Source organism: Pelophylax lessonae, assembly GCF_965119305.1.
Source record: "Pelophylax lessonae genome assembly, chromosome: 1".
In the NCBI taxonomy this organism is placed as follows: Eukaryota; Metazoa; Chordata; class Amphibia; order Anura; family Ranidae; genus Pelophylax; species Pelophylax lessonae.
Window position 1 is genome coordinate 501,409,014 of NC_138768.1, and position 12,433 is coordinate 501,421,446.

A 12,433-nucleotide genomic window follows, 5' to 3' on the forward strand; every position below is an offset into this window, starting at 1 on the left:
TCGGATTCCTTTTGTTCCAAATTGTAGTGTAACTGTAATGTCTGCCCTCATTTTGTTAAGCGCTGCGCAAACTGTTGGCGCTATATAAATCCTGTATAATAATAATAATAAGAAAAGATAACAAAAATATCTGCCCTGTCATTATAGGTGTTCACACTGGGCTATGGAGAGAGGGAGAGGCGATTGTAGCCGTATTAGTGCACTTGTGACAAACAATTGAGTGCTGTCTGTGATATTTTTATTTGCACGAACATACAATTTTCAAGACCGTACCCCCTTCATCAAGGTCCAAGCAGTACTAATGCAAACAGTTTTAGCAAAGTGTCAATAGGACAATCTCTAAGTAAAAAAAAAACAAAAACCAACATACACAGCAAAGGTAATTAAGCTTGGATTGTTGGTAAAATAAGGCAGGGAGAGGGCTATGGAATTGGAAAAGAGGGCGGGGGAGGGGGTTTGGGAGTCAGAGGTTAGAGTAGTCATAAAAATGGTAAATAGTGATTTAGAAAGCAGAGGTCTACATTTAGAACATTATCTGTGGTGTCAAATAGAATTATCATTCTTCGTTCAAAAGTTTTCCTTTCCAGAGTATTCCCTTTCCTGAGTAAGTTCCCTTGAAGAATCAAAACATTCAGGTCTTCCATATCGTGGACTAGTTGTGAGAAATTATGTCCCACAGGTGTGCAGAAATCATCTTTCCTATGCTCTTTAATGGTGTGTATGTGCAGAATAATTTGTGCTTGTAATTTCTGTTTTGTTTCACGAACGCAAGATCCTTGGCTACATTTTTTGTATTGGGTGAGATGCACAATATTACTAGAGGTGTGGCTGTACAATCCTGCGATACTGAAGGTCCCTTTTGTGCGTAACTCTTTTTGATGGACTGATTTGGCTGCACAGTTTGCAGCGTTTTTTTGTTGCAAGGACTAGAATGAGTCTGCTAGCATTCTGAGATGTTTATTTCTGTCTCCTGGGTCTGAGAATACACAGTGGTTGTGATGATGGCTCGTTTAGTGTGCTAGGGGTGTAAGCTGGGTATGTGGACATGCAAATTTCATCTGTCGGTAGGTTTCCTGTATGTTGAGGTGTGCAGCTTGTAATCTCTGACGTGTGGTGTCTAGGAAATTTGACGCATTTGTGAAGAGTCCATTTTTAGTTTGATGTGTGAAACGTGTTCAAAGTAAAATTTTGTTATATTCACTCCACATTATAAAAATGTAATCAATATAGTTATTGTTGTATGCCGTTAAAGAATCTGTCCTCCAGGTCAGCCATAAATAAGTCTCTCATAGTAGTACCCATACATTGAAGATAGATGTCATTACTGAAAGTGAAGTACTTGGGTGTGTTGAATGAATTCCAAGAGCTGTGCAACATCCTGAGTGCTGTATGTGTGGTTTGGGGAGGATAAAAATCTGTACCATGCAGAAATTCCATCCATGTGAGGGATGTCACTGTACAAAGATTCTACATCCATGATGACTAGAAGTGTATTTGGTGGTAGTTATTGTATATTGTTGATCTTGTTCAGAAAATCAGTTGCATGTTGCAGAAAACTAGCAATATTTATGACTAATGGTTTTAACTTTTTTTTTTTCTACAAGGCCATTTGTAGAGTGTGTTCTTAACATTTGTTAAGTGTGTTCATACCCATTATGACGGGTCTTCCTGGTTTGTGGATCATGGGCAGCATGCAGAAGTCCCAATTTCTGGAATATCCTGAACTTTTTTTTTTATTATTATTTAAATTTTTATTTTATTTGCATATAAAATTTACAAACATCTTACATATAATTCCAAAGGGAATTTGCATAAAAACGTAAATTTCTCGAGTATATAGAAAATATTCAATACACAGTAAACTTATAATACTTTTCATCCCTTTACAACCCCTCCCAGCCCTCATATTCTCCCCATATCTCTTCCTTTCTCTTCCTATATAGCCTTCTTCCTCTTATTTCCCCTGCCACAGAAATGCTTAAACATTAATTTCAATATACTTAGTTAATTTTTTAAAGTCTATCCATTTTCCCCATTTTTCTTTCATGTTCATTGAAGTCTCCTCTTGAGAGTTACAAATGTATTCCATATTGAAGGTATTGTTTATCTTATTACACCAATCCTTGGTATTTATCCCTTTGCTGCGTTTAATAATGTTGGGACCAGTGTTGATTTGTATTTTTTTAATGGTATTGTTGTTTTAAGGAATAGGCAAACCCATGGGTCGTTTGGGATAGTTATTCCTGTGATTTCACCTGTGAGTTGTCGAACCTTTGTCCAAAATTCTCTGATTTTAGGGCAATCCCAGAACATGTGGAACATTGTTCCGGTATTGCCACATTCCCGCCAACATTTATCTATCTTATCTGTTTGAAATGTATTTATTAAGTCTGGTGTAATATACCATCTTAGCAAACATTTGTAGTTTAATTCTATTGTACTTACATCTATGGCTACGGATCCTACTGCTTCAGTACTACATCAAATTCCTGTTTTACGGTTGTGTCCCTATTTCTTTCTCCCATTTTACCATGAATGGGGGTTTCTCCAAACTATGCCACTCTGTCAACATTTTATTTAATAAAGGTATAAAATTAGCTTGATATAGTTTTCCAATTTGTGATGTTATATATATCCCTAGATATTTTAATTTAGCTTTTGCCCAAGTATATGGGAAATATGATTTTAATATTTGTTCTTCTTGCTAATTTAAACTAATGTTAAGAATTTCTGATTTTATTGGATTTTAAAATTTGATAGCTTTCCATACTCTTAATTCTTTTTGGATATTTGGGAGTGTGATCCTGGGATTCCTAATGAAAAATAATAAATCGTCTGCATATGCTGCAGTTTTATGTTCGTCCTGATTCACCCTTTTTAGGTCTTTATTTTGTCTAATTTTTGCTAGTAATGGTTCTAAAGTTAATATGAACAGTAGGGGAGACAGGGGGGCACCCCTGTCTCATCCCATTGCCCATCTCAAATCCCTCTGACAGGCCTCCATTTATTTTAATGTTTGCCGTCGGCTTTTTATACGATGCCTCTATCCATTGCCTCATTTTTAATCCAATTCCTAGTTCTTTTATTGTCTCCTTCATGAAGTCCCAGTCCACCCTATCGAAGGCCTTCTCGGCATCAAACAATAGGAGGGAGGGGACTTCATGTTTTTTGTAAGAGTAGCAAAGTTCGGATTACATTATCATTCCCTTCTCTGCCTGGCACAAATCCGGTTTGGTCTGGGTGGATCCATAGTTCCAGTAGGCTTTTTAGTCTTGTTGCTAGAATTTTTGCGAATATCTTTGTATCTGCATTTAACAGAGCAATCGGCCTGTAACTGGAGCACAGGGTTTGATCTTTCCCTTCTTTCGGTATTACCGTGATATGGGATAAAAGGTGTCTGAAGCTAAAAGCAAGGCTAAAAGTCCCCAACCACCCGCCCGGCGCTTGTGGATAAATAAAACAGTGTTTGTTGAATAAAATCACAATATTAAAATATTTCCCCACTGAATATAAAAACTTATAAAATTCGGTGGATATAAAATCATATAAAAATTATGTGCATCCTTTTCATACACTAGCTGCCGCTGTGAAAGAAGTCTATACAAAACAACGTATAAATATAGCCCAATCCGTGTGTCTCAGTCCAATATATTATACATTCAGCAGCGCTTCTACACACACCCTTAGTATGTGCAAGTATGGGTAATCAGCCTCTGCAGCAGTTCAACACCCGCAGAGACTGTTAAGTCCACTTATATATAGGAACCATTAACAGTCTGTCAAATCTTCCTCAGATGTCAGGCACCAGTATTTCCACAACCAGGACACAAAAGCCTCCACCACACTGACTGTGCTCCCCTATGCAATGGACACTCACCAAATAGCTATTTAGAAAAAGCCTTTATGCATTAGCTGCATGAGCCCTTGCTTCAAATCGGTAAGCCTTCTCCAGAGTTTTATCCATGCACCAGGGATCGTCACCAGGCTTTGTATCTCCCCAGTTGGATTTGTAAGCAAACAAACAGGAAGCAGGACGTAGCGTAATATTGTCACAACTTTATTGAAAATACCGTGTTTCCCTCACCCTTCAATCAGTATGCTTACATTAAAATTACCCTTTGCACGCATGTAATATAGCCAATAATAGAGACTGGAAGGTATCGTTGCTCGCCGTCCGCGAGCCCTGGCGTCTCCCTGCTGCGGGATGCATCGCTCCTGCTGCTAGCCGGCGAGTTCCGGAACTTTGGCGAGCACCTCCCTCCGTCCGTGCGTTCTGACGCGTTTTGTCACGTGGGACTTCAACCGAGGACCTACGTGCGTTGCTATGTCGGAGTTAATGTATGCAGCCGGATGCCCTCCCCTTCACTCTGATAGGTCAATGCCACAGCCGGACCCATCGCACGCCCGAGCGGAGTCCAGGCATAGCTAAAGCTCAGTAAAGGCTATCTTAAATCTATATATAATCGGGGATAGAGCAAATCCAATCTATTGCCAGGTATTACACATGGGTATGCTCCATTACACCAAATTCCGGTATGAACCTATACTTTTCTTGGAACCGCTACCCCAAAACCTGGTCTTATAACTTATTCAATCTGATCAGCCATCGCTTATCGATCTGATTGTGTATGGTCAGGCTATAAACAAAATCTCTATATACATATAATTTGAGGGTGGAACCCAAACTATCACTCTTGTTTATGCCATGCCTTATCCTGTCCGGATGCATACATATTATTGGTACCATTATACTTGAACTTGCACTACTTACGCAGTGAATTTGCCATTACATTCACAGACCACATAATGGTCAAAAAAATTATTATATCACATATAACTCTTAAAATGTATTCTGATGCAAACATAAACCTTGGATATCATGATTAACATCAATATCCTAATAAATAAAATTATTGCACCAATAGTACCATTAAAATATGGATTAAAATGAGGAGTTAACCTGTCAAATTTAAAATATCAATATTAAGATAATAATAAATCCAGTAATTGGGAATACAATTATGATAATAATAAATCCAGTTAATAGGAATAAAATGTTGTCAGTAGAGGCCAAAAAATCTTCCTCAAGGGTGCAATTCCTCCGGATCCTCAACAGTTGGCCCTTAGGGATGTTTCTTAGCCAACATGGGTGGTGGCCACTGTGTATAGGGAGGTACCCATTTCTATCTGTGGGCTTAAAATAAGCCTTAGTGATAATTTGTTTATTCTCAATCCTCACAGACACGTCTAAGTAGTTGATTTCCTTTCTGCTCCATGCACATTCCAGTTTTATATTTTGTACTTTTGCGTTCAGATGCTCTGTAAATTCCACAAGCGATGACTCAGTACCTGCCCAAATAAAAAATAGATCATCGATATATCTTTTATAAAAGACCAACTGGTCTTTTCTATGGGCGTAAATGCTCTTGTCTTCCCATTCCCCCATGAACAGGTTAGCAAGGCTGGGCGCATACTTTGCGCCCATAGCAACCCCTTTCTGCTGTGTAAAGAATTGCCCTCCATACCAGAAATAGTTATGGGTTAAACAGAAATCCATAACTATTCCTAGGAACTTTTTTTTTGGGTATGGGGTATGTCATCTCTTTTGCTCAATGCCCAGTTCAGGGCCAAAAGTGCATCCTCGTGCTGTATAATAGTATAGAGCGATGCAACATCTGCCGTTACTAGATATATTTCAGGAGCATCAGGTAAAATTATATTATCCAACAAGGTTAAAAACTCTTTCGTGTCTTTCAGGTATGCTTTCAATTCAACTACACTTTTTTGAAGAAAGACATCCAGATATTCCCCGATTCTTGAAGTCACAGATCCAATGCTGTTTACGATCGGTCTTGCTGGTGGGCAAGACTGGTTTTTATGGACCTTCGGGAGCGTATATATAGTGGGCACACGGTTAAAACTAGGAAATAAATACTTTCTCTTTTATAGTTAAAATCCGTTCATTAAAACCCATCTCCACCAAATCCCTTCTATACATCAATGTGGGGTCCTTAGGTAAACTTTTATAGGTAGTGGTATCATTCAGCATATCCATTAGTTGCCCATGATAGAATTCTCTCTTTAAAATGACCACTCCGCCCCCTTTGTCCACTGGACGGATAACTACCTCCTTTCTATTTTCCAGGGACTCAATGCCCTCTTGGATATGTTTGGGATTGGCATTTCTTATTGGTTTGATTCTTTCCAAATCAGTTATTAGCTGCTTGAAAACCTCAATATTGTGGTTTGACGTAATATAATACTTTATTGTATACCCGTCTGGACCCGGACTTTTCCAGTTTTGAATTGTTTTTAACACATCTCTTATCTCGTTTTCAGCAATCAGAGATTCTAGGGATTCTAATTTATCTTCTGATATTTTAGGTAAATTTGCCTCTTTAATATATTTTAGAATTATATTTTTGAATGTTTATTAATCTTTCCTGTCTTGTTTGTTGGGTTTCTCTCTTTGAAACGTTATATAAAGCATTATAAAAAGCATGGAAAGCTTTAGCTATTTCTGGGGTTGAGTTAAAGTGGAGTTCCACCCATTTTCGCAACTTTAGATCTATGTAATCCCCTTTAAAACGACTTTTACCAATGGAAACTTGGTAAAATTTTTTTGCTAGTAAATACCTTAATTTCTGCTTTATTCCTCCTCTCCTCACTTCCGGGTCCGATCGGCGATGCCGTCATTCGGCGATTCGCAGTGTGTGCTGGGATGTATTCCATTCCAGAAATCTCGCAGTATCACCCAGGAGCTGAGCTGTACTGTGTGTATTCAGGCCGTGACCTGCCCCGCCTCATCTCAGTGAGTTGTACTGTATGCATTGTATTCAGGACGTGCTCTGCCCCGCCTCCTCTCAGTGAGCTCAGTGAGGATATAATGCTTTCACGTCCTCGCTCACTGAGAGTAGGCGGGGCAGAGCACATCCTGAATACAATGCATACAGCACAACTCACTGAGAGGAGGCGGGGCAGGTCACGGCCTGAATACACACAGTACAGCTCAGCTCCTGGGTAATACTGCGAGATTTCTGGCATGGAATACATCCCAGCACACACTGCGAATCGTCGAATGGACCCGGAAGTGAGGAGAGGAGGAATAAAGCAGAAATGAAGGTATTTACTAGCAAAAAAAAAGTTTCCATTGGAAAGTCGTTTTAAAAAGGGGATTACATACATCTATGTAATCCAACCTATTAAAAATGGGTGGAACTCCGCTTTAACTATTTTGTTTCTACTGTTTTTGACTTTTTCTATGTAGTTTTTTGATTTTTTTCTTCATTAATAATCTTGCTAAGGATCTTCCTGGTTTATTCCCAAATTTATATCTGTATCTTGCTAATTTATTAAAATGGCATCTGGTTTCTTCTTCTAATAAATCTTTTAATTTATCCCTTTTCGATATGAGATCTTTTTCAGTTTCTTTTGTTGTTAGGTCTTTTTTGTGCTTTTGTTCTATTTCATATATTTCCGTTATTTTACTTATTTGGTTGGTCCTCTTTTTTTTGAGGCTGTAGATATTAATATTCCTCTAATGTAGGCTTTATGTGCCTCCCAGACTGTCATAGATGATGTTTCTGGAGTTTCATTCTCTTGGAAGTATAATTCTAATTCTTTTTCTATTCTATTTCTTCATCTTGAATTAGATCTTCATTTAACCTCCATATTCCTACATTTTTTTGATAAGCAGGTATTTTAATTATTAAGGTCAGAGGGGCATGGTCTGATAAAGTAATCGCACCTATCGCTATCCCTTCCATATACTCCAGTAATCGGTGATCTATGAAGAAATAGTCAGGAATATCCTGAACTGCACCGATAAGCTCCGCTTGTAGGGAAACCTAATTGTTGAGTGAAATTGAGGTTCAGGTTCAGGTGTTTTGAGTGCAGGGAGGGGGAGATGGCGGAGGGATTGTGCAGAGGACAAGGCTGGTGGTCTTGGCGGGCAGTATGGAGAAGTGGAAACCGTTCAGGGAGCCCAGTGACTTGCAGAACAATAATATCATTGGTTTTGCTGCACCAAAGAATACAAAGTTAACAGGTAAATACTGCCACGATAAAGATGATAAATATGGTACAGTGGAGCTGGCAGCCACATCTCTTCTAAATAAGCTGATCCATAAATCTTTGGTGGACTCCTCTCAAAATGTGGAGGCCTTGCAGAGAGATCCCACCTTGCCTTTATATTCAGTGAAATCTTTTGAGAAACTTCATCTAAAGCCTGAACTTCTTAAAGGAGTGTATGCAATGGGATTCAACAGGCCATCGAAGATACAAGAAACTGCTTTGCCTATGATGCTTGCATATTCCCCACAGAATCTGATTGCCCAGAGCCAGTCGGGCACTGGAAAGACTGCTGCTTTTGTCCTCACCATGCTCAGCAGAGTAGATCCCCTGAAAAAATACCCACAGTGCATCTGTCTCAGCCCTACCTTTGCAGACAGGAGAAGTGTTCGAACGGATGGGGATATTTTGTCATATTCAAATAGTCTATGCCCTACGTGGAAACACATGGCTAAAGGCACAGATTATCGTCGGATTATTGGTAGTTAAAGCTGAAGCTTGTGACTCCAGAGAATATGTGTCTTTGTCCTGGATGAAGCCGATGTGATGATTGGAGTTCAGGGCTATTCTGATCATAGCCTGCGTGTGAAGAGAGTACACAGACGTGTCAAATGCTCCTGTTTTCTGCTACCTTTGAGGAGACTGTGTGGTGTTTTGCTGAGAGGCTTGTGCCTAGTCCCAACATCATAAAGCTTAAGAAAGAAATGACCTTGGACAACATTCTGCAATTGTATGATGCCTGTGAGTGCAACGAAGAAAAATAGAATGCATTGAGAAACATTTATGGTGTAATCACCATTGCTCAAGCGATAGTGTTTTGCAGGACCCGCAAGACAGCTAAATGGCTTGCCTGTGAAATGGTGAAGGATGGGCACAAGGTAGAGTTGCTGAGTGGAAAACTTACAGTGACAGAGCGACCCTTTGCTATACAGCACTTCCGTGATGGCAAAGTGAAGGTCTTGCTCACCACAAATGTCTGCGCTCAAGGAATAGATGTGGAACAGGTGTCAATCGTCAAATTTCCACCTGCCAGTTAACATGGAGGGTAAGGTTGATTTTGAGACATACCTGCACTGCATTGGTTGCACTGGAAGATTTGGAAAGGAAGGCATTGCTATTACACTAGTTGAGAAGTGTTCCTTTTACATTCTGCATGAAATAGAAGAATATTTTGATACACCGATCAAGAGGCTGGACACTGGGGATATCATTGAGCTTGAAAAGCTTTTGCCATCTGGAATCAGAGATCAGAAGAACAAAGTATTCAAATTGAAAAACGTTTGCACTTAAGTTTGTACATAAAGGATATTAGTTTGATACAAATGTATTGGTAAGAAGAATTATCTATACTTCTGCACCGCCAGCCATGAAGACACTCAGTCCTACACTACGATAGATGAATCGGGTGTTGCTGAGACAAGAGAATTTTTGCTGGGTTTTGCCATTATAAGCATAGTTTTTGATGTTTACAGTCTGGTTTACTTTGTGAGTTAATGTTTGTGCACACTTTGTTACTCTGACCTCACTATAGGTTTTTTTTTTTTACGACACAAACTTAAAATGCAAATGTCTAAGAAATTGCAACTGCACAAGTGCTGTTTAAAGGAGCACTATATTAACACTGTAGAAATCAGCACTATATTAACTGTAAAAATTTATCAATTTGTTTATAAATTGCACTTTATCTTTTTACTGTTTGCACTATTTACAGAATACAAAATCAGAAATATTCAGATTGACTTAATTTCAGCAAAATGGTATGCTGCTTGGGGTGTTAAAACTTGGAAAGAATTTCACAGGTTTCTGAACAAACAAGTTTTTTTTTTTTTTTTTTTTTTTAAGACATGGGACACCTTTTCCATGTTCTGGGAAGGGCTCTACCCCCAAATACTCGATCAGCGATCCCTTACTACTCTTCTGCACCCTGCATTAGATTGAGAGGTACTGGTGTCTTGGGGAGCAGTGACCTCGTTTGGGTGCCAATGTTCAGGCCTAGAAGTGGGCATAGACCTGAAGATTGTCTCAAGGTCACATGCTTTTCCACAGCCACAAGTGTCAGGCATTGGCACAACTGTGGAGTAGGGAAGAATTGTTGGTATGCGGAGTATAAAGGGTTCGCCCTTCCCTGAGACACTATAAAAACCTTGCCTAGTCTGAACAATGTGACAGGGTCTCTTTGGAGAATTTAGTTGTTCTGGTAATTATGAATGAAGTTACCAGTTGCCAAAACTGGTAGATTAGAGTATGAATACTTTAAGTGCTATTGATACTGCAGTGACTCAATTGAGCTGAATTTTTTTTTTTTAGAAGGAACACGGTTCATTGTTTGAACATTCTCAAATCCTTTAGTAAAATCAGCTTAGTTTTGCTGACCAGGGGGTAGCCTGAAATAGTCCTACAGGTGGGTCAAGGCTGTACATTTCAAACCAATGAAGTAAATGTTGGAAGGAAGAAAAAAGAAAAATTGTGGGTCAGATCATAATCCAGGTGTTTATAGTGGGTGGCATTTGCCAGTTGTCTCTGGCTGTCTTGTATGTATTTATATATCTTTCACAATAACTGCGGCCCCTTTGTCTGCTGGTTTGATGGCCCGATTGTTGCCTAAATGGTGTGGAGCTTTTTGCTCCACTGGTGACAGATTGTATAAAATGTTCTTTTGTTGGGTTGATATCAGGGATGTAACTCGCAGTCTGAAGCTGTTAATATAGGTGTCCAGTTTAGGGTTATGTCCTTGTAGGTGGCTTGGTAGCATAAAATGGAACCCCAAAATGCAAACCTATTTATGGCTGACCTGGAGGACAGATTCTTTAAAAGCACACAAAATGCCATATCGATACTATTTCTCTATTGATGACATTTTCATCATATGCACAGAAGATTAAGAAAATCTAAAAATTGTACTCACCGATTAACACATTTCACCCATCAATGAAACTAAAAATTGACTTTTTAAAAAACGTCAAGTTCCTAAACACCACAGTACACATCAGGGATGACAAGCTGCACACCTCAATATACGGGAAACCCATTGTCAGATGCAATTATCTCAACAATTCCAGCTTTCACCCCCAGCACACACAGCCAGACCATCGGATACCACCGTATATGCTCAGACCCAGAAGACAGAAATAAACATCTCGGAACACTAGCGGACTCCTTCCATAAGAAAGGGTACAAAGACAAAACCATCAATACCAGCATAAACACAGCCCTGAAAACCCAAAGAGAAAAGTCCTCCAATACAAAGAGAAAAAAATAAAATAAAATAAAATAACCATGTACTTCTAGTTATGACATACTAGTTACTGCACTAGAAGGGATAAGAAAGAAAATTAAGGATTTACAGCCCATCATAAACAGATGAAGCTACGAAAAAAAATATATAAAAAAAAAAAAAACACCACAATACTGGTTATCAGGCAACCCCCAACCTCAGACAGGAACTAATCAGCAGGAAACTTCATTTTGACTACAAAGTCACAAATAAAGGAACTAGGCCCTGCAACGAAAAACGCTGCAAACTGTGCAGCCATCAATCCATCATAAATGTTACACACAAGAGGGACCTTCAATATCACAGGGCCATACAGCTGCACCTCCAGTAGGGTTGTGTATCTCATCCATCCAATGCAAAAAAATGTAGCCAAGGATCTTTCATTACTGGAAAAGGACAAAAATTACAAGCACAAATACATTTGCACAGACACACCATTAAAGAGCATAAGGAAGAGGATTTCTGCACACCTTTGGGACATTTCAAATAACCAGACCACAGTATGGGAGTCTAAATATTTTGGTTCTCAAAAGGGAACTTGAATACTACTCAGGAAAGTAAACATTTACCCAAGAATGACAATTCTATTTGACACAAAAGATAATGGTCTAATTGTAGATTTTGGCTTCCTAAATCACTATTTACCATTTTTATGACCACTAACATCCTCCCTCCAATTCCAAAGCTCTCTCCCTGCCTTATTTCACCGGCTTTCCGGGCTTAATTACCTTTGCTGTGTACCTTTTTTAGTTGAGAGTGCGAGAGAGGGGGAAAAGGAGGAGAGAAAGAGAGAGAGGCGAGAGGAGAGATCCTACACTGTTTTTCTATTTAGAAACCCGATAATGCCCTGTAACATCAGTGTATAAGTGATCCAGTATTAAATATTTGTAAAATAAATATTTTAATAAATAGAAGTAAAAAAAAAGACAAAAACATCAGTTTATAAAACTTATAAACGTAAAATTAAATAAAACAGACCAAAACCATTATAGTTTCTGTCAAAGAAAATATGCTACTATTAACAATAGAAAATGCTTTAGAATGGGAGTTGTAATTGAAGTTCTTCCATTCCCCCCACTACCACCGAAA

The 12,433-nt window shown here is 38.9% G+C and overlaps 1 pseudogene across 1 annotated transcript; it reads left to right on the top strand.

Annotated features, from left to right (window-relative positions):
• The first annotated feature begins 7,906 nt into the window (after positions 1–7,906).
• LOC309544506 (ATP-dependent RNA helicase DDX25-like) lies at positions 7,907–9,360 on the top strand (annotated as a pseudogene). The gene has a single exon. The product of its transcript is annotated as an ATP-dependent RNA helicase DDX25-like (transcript).
• Positions 9,361–12,433: the final 3,073 nt, after the last annotated feature.